General features: G+C 37.7%; 1 protein-coding gene across 1 annotated transcript in view; it reads left to right on the top strand.

Moving 5' to 3' along the window:
• The window catches only part of MOCOS (molybdenum cofactor sulfurase), a 206,378-nt gene that overhangs the window by 105,799 nt on the left and 85,698 nt on the right, over positions 1–14,881 (top strand). The gene's annotated exons all lie outside the window — the stretch shown is intronic.

Below are 14,881 nucleotides of genomic sequence, written 5' to 3'. Positions count from 1 at the left end.
GGTCATGTACAGTAGCTCTGTGCTGTGCTGGGACACAGCTCCTCAGGGCAAACGTGCACATTCATTGCCAGTGACAAGATTCACAACATTCAAGTAAATACATAATGGGGGCCCCCTGACAGTAGAAAATTCTTCGGACCATGTCTGAAGTGAAAAGAAAATTAATGTAGTGGCTACAAAGAGAAAAAAAACAAACAAACAGAAACAAACCAACAAAAAACCCCAACACAACAAACTAGGACAGCTAAGACTTACCTTAAAATACCCTGAGCTGTCTGTCTATGGCATCCAAAGTTATTAATTTTTTCTTTCCCCCAGGATCTGAGGTTTCAATCTTTTGTGTATATGTACACATTGAAAAGAAAGATATTTCTTCAGAAATTGTACCAGAAAGAACAAAGACTGTTTATTCCCTCATATGGTTAAGCTGCCCTATTAATGTCAGTTTTTAATTTTATCCTTTGGATTTCTCATTAGCTTTACAACATGTCTAGATTATTTAATTATTATGTTTCAGCTCACAGATGACATAAGATTTAAGAGCTTTTGCTGGGCTCTAGCAAGTTGTTGCTACATTTTGCCTGAAGCTGCTTTTGTATAAAATAATCTTTCCATAGTTAACATTCAGGATACTCTGCAGAGCATCTTAAGAAGACTTAAATGCTAAATAACTGTCACATAGCAAGCCTTAGTATTATTGCACTAAATTACATTGCAAGCAGTGTGATAAACAACATCATAATACTTTGACACATTCATCATTAATTATAACTGAAATCTAATCTCAACTGGATTTTTTTCAGTAATTATAACCAGTAAAGCAAACATTAACATACACGGGGAAGGGAGGGTGAAGGAAAGAAGTCTTCTGAAGGCATAGCTGATATATCAAAATACTGAATGGGCTGACAGTCTTATTAGGTTTTTATATGGGGTTTTCTACATATATTAAGAGATTAAAAATCTGAAATACATTTGGAATTCATTATGTAAATAATCATTTTGAAGGCAAAACTTTTCAGAGACCTACTGGTTGTGTGATTTTAAAGTGACATATGACATTCCAGATTTTTTCTGTCTTACACAGAAGACTAGTGTTTAACTAAATTTTAAATCAGGGATCCCTCTGACCACCAGACATACTGTCTGGGTGGTATTTCAGCCTTCATACTAATAAGTTTCATGTATTTCCCTAAAAATTGTATATTTTATTTTTGAATAGCAACTCTACCTATCTTTTCACTCTAAATTCACATTTATTTTCCACTCCAGAACTGTCTGCCTTTGGGGAGCTCCCATTCTGCTGGTGCAAACTCTTTTCCTTTGTGCTGGGCAATCTGGGAGTCTGGCAGCCAAGCTGAGGGCAGCAATGCTTTGTGCTGCTTCCCATTGTGCTCTGGTGCACTACCACAGCACCCTAATGGCCCAGTCAGAGCTCATGGCATCTCAAGAACAAATTTTTTACTCTCTTTGCTATCTTCTTAAGACTCTGTTTTAGCAAACTACTTTATTTCTTGTGTAGTACTAAGATACTTTCAAGTGTGATTATACTTTCCTCTGTATATTATGAATTCCCTGCATAGAAAGCTACCTGCTTTCTACCATTTCCAGTGGTTAGCAAGTCTGAAGAGAAGATATGTACATTTTGTCAACTGTACATACTCTATTTGTCGCAGTCACCTGGTTCTCCTACTGGATATTTCTACTCACACCAAATATCTTCACTGCCTATTATTTTACAAGCATCAGTTATTTGGCTGCATGTACCTGAACTATCTATATGCTCTATCTGAAAAATCAAACTAGTGGAAGAGGAAGTAGGTTCATTTCAGCCCTGCTTAGTCTTTGGTTGTAAATGAACTATGAGAAGGTTTTTTTACAGAAAGCATACCTATTTTTCTCTGGTGGTGGCTGCAATTTGGTGAAACTTGCGTGCAAATATTTTCTCTTACACTTACTGCAACACTGCCTATAGCATTTACAAAAACTCAATATATTTTTGTCCAGGAGAATTATAGACTCATTGAGAGCTGAATTTTAAAAGTGCTTCTATTCATAAGAAGAAATCTATGACTTGCTGTGTTGGTGCATGCTGGGTTTTTGAAATGAGTGTTTTACATTACAATGTCACTTCACGATTTTTCTTTCTTCATGAGTCTTTTGTGTCTGGTATGATTGAAGCAGAGATATTTCCTGTACTCTTAAGTGAAAAAAAACATGAATGCAGGTGGGTATTTCCATGTTTACTGTGCTATCATCTTATAAAATCATACAGCTGTCAAGATCACCTTTTACTTTGGTGATGATCAATGTAAATAAAATTATCTATTTATTCCTCAGCACCATCAGCAGAGACCCTCCTTATGGAAGCATAGGGAACTAGTCAATACACCATACTCTCAGGCTGGTAGAATCTGCACACAAATTTATAAGAAAGGAAACCCTGTCAGTACGTGCATTTCTTTTGCTCTTGTCTCAGTAGTCTCTTACACAGCTGATGTTGAGCAAGATGGTGTCACCCTAATTGCATGTCAAATGGAACTGACTTGGTCATCGGAAAATCATCAAGAGGAATGACTCCAGGGTTTTCAGGGGTTCCCACAGTAACAAACTTGTACGGTTGTTATTTTCATATGAAGTTTCAGAAAGTAAAAGGAGTCGCTATTTTGGCATTTTCTTTTTTTGGATTCTTGGAGGGGGGCAAAAGCTTTATGGGTCATGTAATCAACCTATTCGTGGGAACATACACGCACACTATATAATCCCCTCTTTATACTGAGCTTGTGTGCAGAATGAGGGGGATACCTTTGGAACAGGGGAAGGAGGATATGTTGGTTTTGGTTTGGTCCTGCTTCTTATCTTGGGAAATGATTCTATGATCTCATGTCTTGGATGTTTACAAACTTTCAATTTGCAGTCTATACTACCTTGTGGTCAGTTTGGTCATTTAACTACATTTTGTAGCTGTTTTTCCTTCCTGGTTGTTACCCACCTTTTCCATCTTTAGATCTACCAAGCAATTCTACTTAGATTTGAATTTCCATACTAAATGAACCAAACACTTCTCTAAGATGTGCTTTCCTTTTCTCTGTTCATCTTATACAGCCTGTCACAGAAAATCTTATCAAACCTTTATTAATGGTGTTCTTATTTTCTATCCATAAGTCCTAGCATGTTTTCCTGTTTGTCATCCTGATGGCTGATAGCTGATCTGATAGACTGACAAATCTAATATTTTGGATGACAGTCCTCCAGTTCATGGCAGAAGTTAATGTCAGTAATCCCTAAGTGCATAATAGGGCTTATGCATGATGCTGTACTTATCATACATTATAGCATATTATACATTTAATCTCATTTCTGTTTTTAGGGTTTTCAACATTATCTGTTTCCTACTGCACACATTATACAGCCCCATCACCAGCACTGACAGCCTCCAGATTTCACGGCAGCAGCCCAATTTATTTTCACATTCCTACCTTATGTGCCAGGATCATGACTGAGACTACTAAAAGAGATACTTGTCCCAAAGCCAGTGCTCAAGGAATTAAATGGGAAACCTTTTCCAAGCATAACAGTAGCCCTTTCAGCACAATTTCTTGGCCTACTGTTACACTCTTCTAATATTTTTTGTTCTATAATAGTTCATCATGTGACACTAGAGATAATGTTTTACTGAAATCCAGATAAATTCGTTCTGCATTTTACCTAAAAAAATCTTTACCTAGAAAAATAATGTGCTTTTAAAATGGCAGCTTCTCTGGAATTGATTTTCCATTGGCACAATCCATGATACATTTGAACGTGCTTTTATTTACTCATTTAATTGTGCTTTCATTCAGGACTTGTTTTCAGAAAGTACATAACACTGAGTTCAAGCTAACAGATATGTTGTTCCCCAGATAACTCTGCTTCCCTTTCTTCAGTAGAAATACTGTGTTTTCTGGTTTCCATTCTTGGTCTGAAAAATTTGCTTACTGGCCTGTGTTATTTGTCATAGGGAGTTTTGCATGCCAATTTCTTACAATTCTAGGACGTAGTTCATCTGTCTGCCTGTGTTCAACAACATTAAACCCTTTGAAATGAGTTCCCACACCAGTTGCAATAACTTCAGTTTTGATACTTTCCACGCACTTTCAGCCATGAGTCACCCTCTCCTGACCTGCTTTTCATCAGTCCCTCTTAAAATCTGAGTCCAAGTACTCAGGTACTTTTCAGACTTTTCTACCAGTTCTTTGCTTCTTGAATAACAATCATAATCCTTTTCTTTTTCTTTTTATTTATATTCCCTTTTTTGATGTAAAGAATAGTTCACTGTACAGTTAGATTTGCTTTTGCTGGGAATTCTCACTTTATCCCTGTTCTTTCTGTCTTTGCAACAGTAGCTTCCTTCCCTGAGCAGTACTTCTTCTGATTGCATGTCATCATTAATAAGAAATACTTACATTTCTCATAAGAGGGGGTTTTTTAGTGCAGGTTATTACTGGAGGCTTTCCCTAAAAGTTCATTTTCCTTATTTCTTTCAGACTTTTGGGATGCAAATTCCATCTCTTTTTTAACCTCAACTTCAAGTAACTTTAAGTCTCCTCTTTATCTAAGTATTTGATAATTTCAGTTTTCCTGGCCAAGTAGCTTCATTAAGGTCTCATTTTGCCTCAGTTACATTCAAAATCTCATTTGAGGTTGTTTATCCATTTGTAACATGTAAACTTGTAATTCCTCTGGCCAGGGCTTCAATCAGTCAAAGTCTCCTATTGTGTATTGTATAACTGTTTGTAAAAGCCATTTTTCAGGTAATTATTTTATTTGTAGAAGGTTTTGTTTGGGTTTGGTTCTGATATTAAGCAATAATTGAACCCAACCATTTCTGTTATCTTGGTTTCACTTGAAGAAAAATTATTTTATTTCTGTGAGAGTGATAGAAAAGTATCTGTTGGACCTAAAACCTTTTTTTTCCTACATAGCTACATAGCCTATAGCAGAATCTTAGCAACTAGCCCTTCTTGTTTTGAACATCTCACCAAAGGCATTTCAATTCAAAACATTTCAGTTTTCTTCATTGCTGTCTCTCCTATATTTATCTGTGTTTTCTTTAGCATGAATTCTGTTTGTGATTGTTTTCTACCCCATGCTAATAAGGTTGTGTCCTAGAGTGGCTCTAATCCCTCCATTTTGTAGCCCATGTACTTTGTCTTAGCATATAAACATCTCTGCCTTTTTTACTCACTCATTATCCTGTTTTCTATTTGGGTGATAGCTGGGGATGATATTGCTTGCATAACAAATGCTTCTATGAATATTAAGGTTTTTATTTCGCTATTGATGCACACACTCCTAACCCTCTGCTGTTCCTTTACCCTGTTGTTTCCTCCTCTGCATGACTCATGCCCTTTTCTATCAAAGTCAGGGACAGGATTCATCTCCCTGGGCTCCCTTCTTCAAGCATCAGCAATGCCTGGTAACATGCCAGAATTTTCCTGACTTCTTGAAGGAATTGTTAGTTCAGATGATCCTTTCTTCTAGATTGGGATGACTGGAGGATTTCCAGAACTTCCTCCAGTTACTGACCTTATCAATGCAGGTTCAGGAGAACTTTGATTACACGAGGACATGAAATTCCTGGGGTCTCCATCACTGTGCTCCTGTTGGAGGAGGGGCAGTTGCATGGAAAGAGTTCTTGGCTTTCTGCAGTATAAGCTACAAACAGCTTAAAACAGTGAGAAATTAGGAGTACTTGTAATTCAGTATCACTGCTGTGAATTCAGTTTTCTGGAAATTTGTACCTCCCAATACCCAGTCCATGCTTGGAAAATCAGTTAGAGTTGGTCCTTGGAAAGAAAAGCTGCTTACTTCAACTTCCCAGTCTTCATCATCGAGGTACTACCTGTTGACCTCACAAGGTAGCATGAAGTATTAGCAGGCCTCACAGCAATGCTGAAAAATAAAAAAAAAATTGGAAGAAATCTGTATATTATAGTCCCAAAGTGGAAAAATAGGTTGCAGTAAACCAGGTAGTTACCAGGATGCGCCTGATTTGGTGTAGCAGACCTTACTGTACAATTCTTTAATTTTTTTTCAAGCATGAAAGAGGTGCAGAAGCAGTAAGGGTATTTCCTTGTGAAAGTCTTAGTTGATTGTATCCCCTAGGCATAATAAGGCTACTCATATACCTTAGAATGTTTTATTAGCTAAAGTCTTCCTTGTATCTTTCTTGTCCTATTCTTCTTTGATAATTTCACTGTTACCACAAAGGTCTCAAAATGCAAACTAGCTAATAAGGCCTTATTCTGAACCTAAGCTGTTTCATAGCAGTAATTTAGTAATGCCAGTTCTGTCAAGCTGCCAGCCTTTCTGGATACACTGTGTTGTTTCTACACTTATCACACATTAAACTGAATTTAGCTGCTTAGTGCTCACTTGTTAGTACTTGTAGTTGCTGTATGCCACCAACTACAATAATTTCACATACCTGCATGTTCACATCAGAAGTAAAAGACGAAAACACCGATAACATTATATTCTTGCTGACACCTATGAAATATTCAGCACATTCATGAAAGCTTCTGAAATCCACTTAACTCATTCCATTTTACAAAAACAAAAATTATTTCCTCCTTGTACTTTATCTGAGTTAGTCCAGCACCTCCAAGTCCACCACTGAACCATGTCACTCTGTGCCACATCTAGACAGCTTTTAAATACCAGGGATGGTGACTCCACCACTTCCCTGAGCAGCCTGTGCCAAAGCTTGACAGCCCGTTCCGTGAAGAGATTTTTCCTAATATCCAATCAAAACCTCCCATTGTGCAACTTGAGGCTGTTTCCTCTCGTCCTATCATTTGGTACTTGGGAGAGGAGACTGACCCCCACCCGGCCACAACCTCCTTTCAGATAAGCTGCAAAGAGCAGTAGGGTTACCCCAAAACCTCCTTTTCTCCAGGCTAAACAATCCCTGATCCCTTCCTTTTCCACTGGGCAGCTTTCCAGCCACTCTGCCCCCAGCCTGTAGCACTGCCTGGGTTTGTTGTGACCCAAGCACAGGGCTCAGTGCTTCACCCTGTTAAATCTTGTACAATTGGCCTGTCCAGATCCCTCACATTCCTGAGTACACATTGGGCCTCTGTCTTACGGACAGTAACAACATCTGAAGTTCTTTAAGTTAGTTTTTGGGTTGCCACAAAAGACGAGCACATCTTTCCCAAATGTGCTCAACACAGAGTGATTTAAATTGATGGTCCTAATTCACAGCTCCCAATGCATTCTGCTAATCTTGGGCATACAGTGCCTGTGGAAATTACCTCTGGAAATTTTTTTTTTACTAGAGAAAGAAGTGGATGACATCAGAGAAGTCTTTTCACACACAGATCCACCCATACATGTTACCAATAAGTAAGGCTTTATAAAGCTTTATTTATCAGTAACACACTCCCCAACTGAGTAAATAAAATGCCCAGAAGTCTTGCTGAATTCACTTTTATCTGAAGCAGAAATAAAGTTCATGCATTGCAGCAACCTCTTCTTTGAGGCACAGACCTTTGTACAGAATGGAGACTACCCATTGGAAAGCACTCATAGGGATTTTTCTCCATTATCTGAGGATAAGTTACTGCTAACCTTATCCAAGGTCACTGCTCTGGGCCTGCCTCACTGGCACTCACCATTACACAGTCGTATTTTTAGGTGTAGGTTTTTAAGACTGAATTCATGTTCAAGTGGATCCCTTTTTGTCTGCCAATATTTAAACTGATACTTCAATTTAAATCTTTAGCAGTTAATTACAAAGTTATTCTTTATCCCAAATGTACCTGTTTAAGGATGAAAGATTACATCTCAATCTTCATGAGGAAATAAACAAATCTGTTTATACTGAACATAGAAAAATTGTTACAGCTGGTCAGATTCTTGCCTATGAAAAATTTACTTCCAGAATGTCTTTCATCCTTTCCTACCTCCTAAGGAGAAAATCAAAGAAGGGGCTTTGAATTTTTATTAATGATTCATTACTCATAGATGATCAGTGAACAGTTTATGCAAATACACTTTGCAAATTGCTCACTTTAACTATTACTTCGGGTTATATGTGGATAATACTTTCCCATGGGAAGCAGAGGTGTGAACATTTGGATTATTGATATATAATCATGGGAGTATAATGCATATCAAATGTTAAATACTCAGACAGATACAGAAATCATTTGTAATACGCCTGCTCACACTGAATTGCACCTTAATGGGGTTCATGTTGACATTAATAAGTTACAAGTCAAGATGAATGAGTATAAATTGCTAGCTAACAAGCTGATAGTTGAACATATTATTCTTTGAGCGTAGTTAACCAAAAGGCCTCATGTTCCTAAAGACTTAAATTTAATATACCTCAAGGAAATATCCCTTTGTATAATGGAGTTTAAAAGTGAAAAATTATTTTTGTTTCTCCCCATCTGCCACAGCAATGCAATGAAAATATATTGGCCCATTTTGTGAACTTGGAAGGGAACTTCTGGCCTGTGACATGCAGTGCATTGGTTGATTTGTGACCAATGACTTCTAGTAGGGAAAAAAGAAAGTAATTTTGTCATTATTTTACTTTGGAGGGTCCTTGTAGGGGTTGGCAGGGGGAGTATGTTATCCCTGAGATATAATTTATTCATTGTTTCAGAGCTCTGAGGAGCTCATAATCTACAAAATCACAGTGTATCGCTCAGACCAATTTGAGTAACAGGCTTAAGGATTGCTAATCTTTTCAGTGCAAATAAGGAAGATTTTTCTAGATATATATAGTGAGCAAAGTTACCGGCTAGGAGTTTATCAAATTGTACGTAAGGGAGAGATGCACAGAGACATGTGAAAAATAAAAATGGATTGATTTATTAATTCAATTTTCTCCTCCACAAGTGGCTGGTTTTAGGGCACTGGATCTCCTTTCATTGAATGAGAAAAAATCACTGCTCATGATTGTGTAATGTGCCACTTACAGAGGTAAAAAAGGGATTGCTGAAGTGGTGAGATAGGTGTATTATTCAGAGGTCTAACATTTATTACTGCCCTCCTACCATTTAAATTCTTGGCTTTCTATAGTACGCTCCAGTGCAGGCAATTAAACAAATGTTAGATAATTACGAAGGAATGGTTTAATGGTAGCATATGTGTCTGTAACAACAGGCTACCTCCTAATTTTATTTACTTGCTTCAGTGGCATTCACTGTGTGAAACAAAGTGAATGCCATTGAAGCAACAAGTATTTAGTCAAAATTGAGTGTGTACCTGAGGTTAGTCATCTGTTGGTCATATCATGTTCCAAAGATTTTACTAGTAGAGGATCAAAAAGCCCACAAATACTTGGTCTTGGGAGATGCTTGCCTTAAAAGTTCAGCTCTTAGAGTTAATGTGACCAGGATTTCCCCCCGTTAAGAAAGCGACTAATACAGTCAATTAGCAAATTGCTAAAAATGAAGAGTATCACCTGTGGGAGACAAAGCCAGGCAAAGGGAATCCTGTCCTCTGGAGATGCACAAATACCCTGGAAAAGTACCTGAGAACTTTGTCTCGGGATGAGTTGATAAAAGTTCTAGAGAGCAGAGCAGGGCCCTAAAGGTTTTGTAGCCTAGTAATGATATATTTTGTATTAAAGAAAAGCAAAACAAATATCGGTCCTTCTGCAAATGTTGGGTTTTGATGTTGGAAAGCAGTGAGACCAATTAAAATCTATTCCCCTTCTAATATCAGAGATGGCAATTACTAACCTAAGAACATGAATATGGCTGAAAACAGTCTGTTCCTACAGCCATGAGCTTCATACTGTATACCCTTGGTGCTGTTGTAATTCCAGAAAATGTCACTTTATAATAAACATGAAAAAATATAAAACATAAAAATTGAATTTGCTGGGACAGATGTTTTGTGTGGTGGTGATATGGAGTATCTGTTACAGCCAAAAAGTAGCATCTGAATGAACTACTTTTAAATGCATACCAAGAACCTCTCTGCATTGTTGTATTTTTTAATTAGATGAAAATAAATGAATTGAAAAGATGAAAAGAACTCATGTAACATCTCACTTCAAAGGGCAGCTCCACTCTTGAGGAGTGTTAAGAAAAAAAAAAGAAAGAATAGCAGCTTACTCAAGAAATATGCATTCTCTGTGGATTTGGTTTCTCTTTTACCTGCTTTAGAAACTTGGGAATGACTTCTGTTCATTTGACCTGAATGGAGTCATTACCCCGGTGTAAGGGAGAGTGGCAGCTGGCTGACAGTGATGTTCCCCCTGTGCTCCTTCGTTGCACTTTGTGTTGACTCAGCAATGCTCTCAAATGAGCAGGATTATTTTTGACCTTGTGATGGGATTTTTATCAAAGTTTCAGTGCTCTGGCCTGTGTTCTGGATAGGAACTGCACATATGGAAATGTTCCTTAGCTGCCTCCCAAGGTGAGAACTAGAACACCACCTACCAAGTGGATATATATCAGCCTGGGAAACAGACAGGAGGAACTGGAGCTACATGCCCAGTCAGAAAGTTATGATATCGTAGGAATAACTTAAACATGATGGGACAATTGGCATGAGCAGAGGATTGTAATAGATAGTTAAAGGTTCTTTTGTAAAGAGAGGCAGGGAGGAAGAGGAGGAGGAGTCACACTCTAAGAGAGCCTTGAATGAACAGAAGTCAAATACAGTGACTATGGAAGCCTTATCTAATGCCTCTGGTTCAAGATCACAGGGGCATCTTCAAGGCAGTAGGGCCAACAAAGCAATATTTGAGTTGCCTAAACAAGGTTCAAATCACCGAGAATCCTGTTTTTATGGGTGACTTCAACACCCTAAACTTTTATTGGAAGAACAATCAATAGCTAACATATAATTTGTCAAATTTTGGAAATGTTGGAGAAAAACTTCCTTATACATATATTAGCTGTACCTGCTGGGAAAGACATTTTTGCTGGACACAAACCAAGAAAACCTGCTTTCATTTATATCTCAGTTAGCAGTGGTTTTGTGATCACAATATTCGGAAGTTTGGGATCTTGCTGAGCCTGAAGGTGACTAGTAAGACAAACGGTTTAGATTTTAGAAGGGAAACGTTATCACCATATATCAGTATTTAAAGAGTGGCTACAAAGAAAATGGAAACTCCCTTTTATTCAAGGAATTACATGGGAAATATGGGGCATAATGAGTACAAGTTACTCCTGTGGAGGTTCTGACTGGACATTCCCAATGAAAACAATCAGCCATTGGGATAATCTCCTCAGGGAAGTGGTGGATTCCCCAACATTGTGCAGTTTTTAGATTTAGTGCACAAAATGTGCCATCTTGTCTAGACCATGCTTTTGCAAAGAAAGGTTGGACCAGATGATTCTTGAGGTTCCCTCTAACATGGTATTCTATGAATCTATGATTCTATGCATGGATAGATTGTCTCTGCATCTGAATTTATTTAATCTGCACAAATGAATTGAAAAAAGCCCAAAACCAAAAAAAAAAAAAACTCTTAAACAACTCAGTCACTCAAGTCAGCATTCCCAATCCAGAAGCAGATGCTTCCAACCAAAACACCTAAAAGCCAGCCCTTGTATACTTTTTATATGCAGAATATCTTGTATTATGAAAGCTATTTCACCACCTCAGCATTGGTTGATTGGTCTTGAGGGAATTTCTGAAGTCTTAACTCAGTGCTGTCCAACTCCAAGGTAATATTTTTGCCTTCCAACAAATTTCCTCTAAGTCCTATTTTTAAACATGAAGGGGTTTTTTAAGCCCTTCAGCACTTTATTTCCAATCACATCTGTCCAGGCCAGAATTCTTGTCATCATATTTCTGTGTAAAGGTGCTCTGGCTAAGGGCAGGATGAATTGAAACTGCCCAAAATGTCACAGTTTCCTTCTGTGTTTCAGTTGCCCTGAAGTGTGGGATGGTGACATTAGAAAGTAGCATTTATATGCAGAAGTGTAACAGAGAAGTGTCATAACAACCAGTTGAATAAAGATTCAAAGAAAGACTAGCCCATCTTCATCCCTAGGAAGATCCTAAAGGTAGGACTGCTCTCTGTAAAGCAATACTTATCTCTTGTGACTCAAAAAATTTTTTCTTCCAAAAGCAAAGTTTTTGTGTGACTTGGAAAGGAAGAGCAGCTCATCAGCTTCATAACTCCTGGACAGATGTTAGGCACACTACTCTGTTCTTTGTAATGCCACGAGTTGCTTAGTCAGTTTGTCAGATAGCAATTGGATGTGAAATGCTATTAGTGCTTCACAAACACAATCAGCTAAGCAACTGAGCTCATCCCAGGCGTGATTAAGTAAGATCAATTATAATAAGAACTAGATAAGAGAGGTAAGCTTCTTGTTCCTTGGGTTGGTATTCCACAGTATTAGCCTTTGTAAGTATCCTTTATACATCATCAGCTGCAAAATCTTGATTACTACAGGAAGTGGCTTCCAGACGAGCATTCAAATGAAATTCATCCTGAACTGATTATTCTAACACTCCAACTGCCACTGAGTGGGGAAACAGTTTATTTGAAGCATCAATTGCACCAAACAGAAGAATAGCCACTGAAGCCAGTGTTTTGCAATTCAAGGAGCATGTTTCCTCTCAATCTTAAATATGGTTAAATATTCTGAGGGAGAGCTCTTTGTGTCCCAAGAAGGGAGCAGCTGCCCTTCATAGCATCATGTTGTGCCATGGCACTACTGCTATAGCACTTAAGGCTTAATGTGTTAAATATCAGAATTTATACATTTTTCCTGAAAATTTTGACATGAAGCTGAACACCATGTATTCACTAAATCTGAAGGATATATGAGAGTCAAGTGCACTGGAAGTAGGGTAGATATACATATTATAGGAATAACAACATATTCTTGCTTTGTTAATCAGAGCAGGGAAGCTGGTAAGTAGGAACAGAGGGGGCCCTATGAACAAACAAAATAGAAGAGAGGAATGTTGCAAAATAGTCCATGTCGAAATTGTAGAAAGAGAGACTTGCCCATATCTTTGAGCAGATATGTTTAGCATTATTTTCATTTCTTTTGTGGCTTCTGGTTCTTGCCATGGAGCTCCCAGGAGATAATTTTTTTTGTGATACAGAAAGACTAAATGCAGGATGTATATCATGCCACAACAATTGGTCTGTTCTGGAGCATAAGGTTTGACAAAAAGTCCACAGCTCTGTTTACTTTCTCTTTTTTTTTCTTTCTTTCTTTTTTTTTTAATTTGAGAGAAGACGCCTAAGCTCTGAATTATTTTCATAAAAAATATGTAAGATCATAGAAGAGTGGAGTGACATGGTCCATGCATATCTCCTATTGTGTAGCATTGGATGTACTGCTTAGTTAATGATCTGATAAACAGAAATACAATTATTGCCTCCCCTTTTGCTATGGGTAGGATTCAGGTGTCTTTACCTATCTAGGTTGGCACCTTTGTTGCCCTTTCAAGTGCAGTCTCCTTGATGGGCTCAGTGGCAGTGTCTCTGCTCTGGTCCAGTTGCCAGAGTTTTGTTTGCTTTGCTGGCCACTGTGAGTAACTGAGCACAGCAGGTCAGTTCCTACTCACGGATCCTCTCTGTAATCTCTCCTTGGCAGACCTGTGGGACTGCTGTGACCTTTTCTGCAACCAGAGCAAAAGGTTTCTGTACTCGGCTCCAAAACAACTGTTAGCCTCTGCCTTATCTTTTCTTCCTCATCCTCCCACATTTTTAATGCCTTTTTTGGCAGAGTAATGCTTCCCTCAGATGCTGGTCCACAGGTCTCTGTGATAATATTCCTGGTGTTAGGTATCTTTCAAATCACAAATGGCCATTTTACATTTCATCACTGACAACTAGCAAGATTTCTTCTCTAAAGTTCAAGATCAATTATTAATAATTAGTAGGGAAGATTTAGACAATTCTAGGATGGATTCTTTGGCCTATGCTATATTAAAATAAGTGAACATAAGTGCTCTCTTTTGGACCATTCATCCTTGTAGCAGTGTACCACTTTTCCCTTATCACATGGTTTATAATTATTTGCTGCCTCTATCTTCTTTTGTTGCAGCTGAACATATTATATGTGTATATATATATAATATAGCATATTATATGTGTATATATAGATATATATAAATATATATATATACAGTACTCTTGCATTTCTTTTGTGTGGCCCTTTACCAAAGATTTTTGGAAGGTTAATATGTTCTTTATCTGCTGATGTCACTTGCAGTGTTAAAAATATTTGATAACTATAGAAAAATAAAATAGGAAGTAAGAAAAGTTATGATAGAAGTGAGAGCTATTATGCTATTCTATTGATGTTTATTTTATTAAAGAAAAAGCATTTGATATATGACATTTTTAAACTTTGAGCCTTTTCACAAGACATACTTAATTGTGGCACCAAAAGCTTTTAACATGCATTATGAAAAACTATGAATCCAGGGAAAAAAAATGTAATCCCCTATTTTCTGGTCTAAAACATGTATTTAAAGTATTTTTGCCCAAGAGTGTGTGTTTTATGTTCCACCTTGTCCATTAATTCTTCAGTGTAGATGTCATCTGATCTTTCCAAGAAAGATCCAAGGAACATCAGGTCCCTCTGGAGGTCTCATCCTCATGGTTGGAGTTTAATTTTAAACTAGAACCATGAGATTTGGGGTGGGTTCTTCTTCAGCATTAACCATGACAGTTTTGGGCATAGCTCCTTCCTGAGAGACTTGCTATGACCCCAGATTCAGCCTTGCAAAGTATTGAGTTCTGTACAGTTCTGACTTCTTCAGTTACATTATCCTGCATTCTTCTTTGTGGTGAAGCAAAATGAATGATTTCTCCTTAAAACTTCTTGTGGACTGTGGTGCCCACAAACCCTAAATGAAACAATTTGATGCTTCCCTGGTGTCCCTT

The sequence above is a fragment of the Camarhynchus parvulus genome, chromosome 2 (assembly GCF_901933205.1).
Source record: "Camarhynchus parvulus chromosome 2, STF_HiC, whole genome shotgun sequence".
In the NCBI taxonomy this organism is placed as follows: Eukaryota; Metazoa; Chordata; class Aves; order Passeriformes; family Thraupidae; genus Camarhynchus; species Camarhynchus parvulus.
This window is presented reverse-complemented; position numbering and strand designations above follow the sequence as displayed.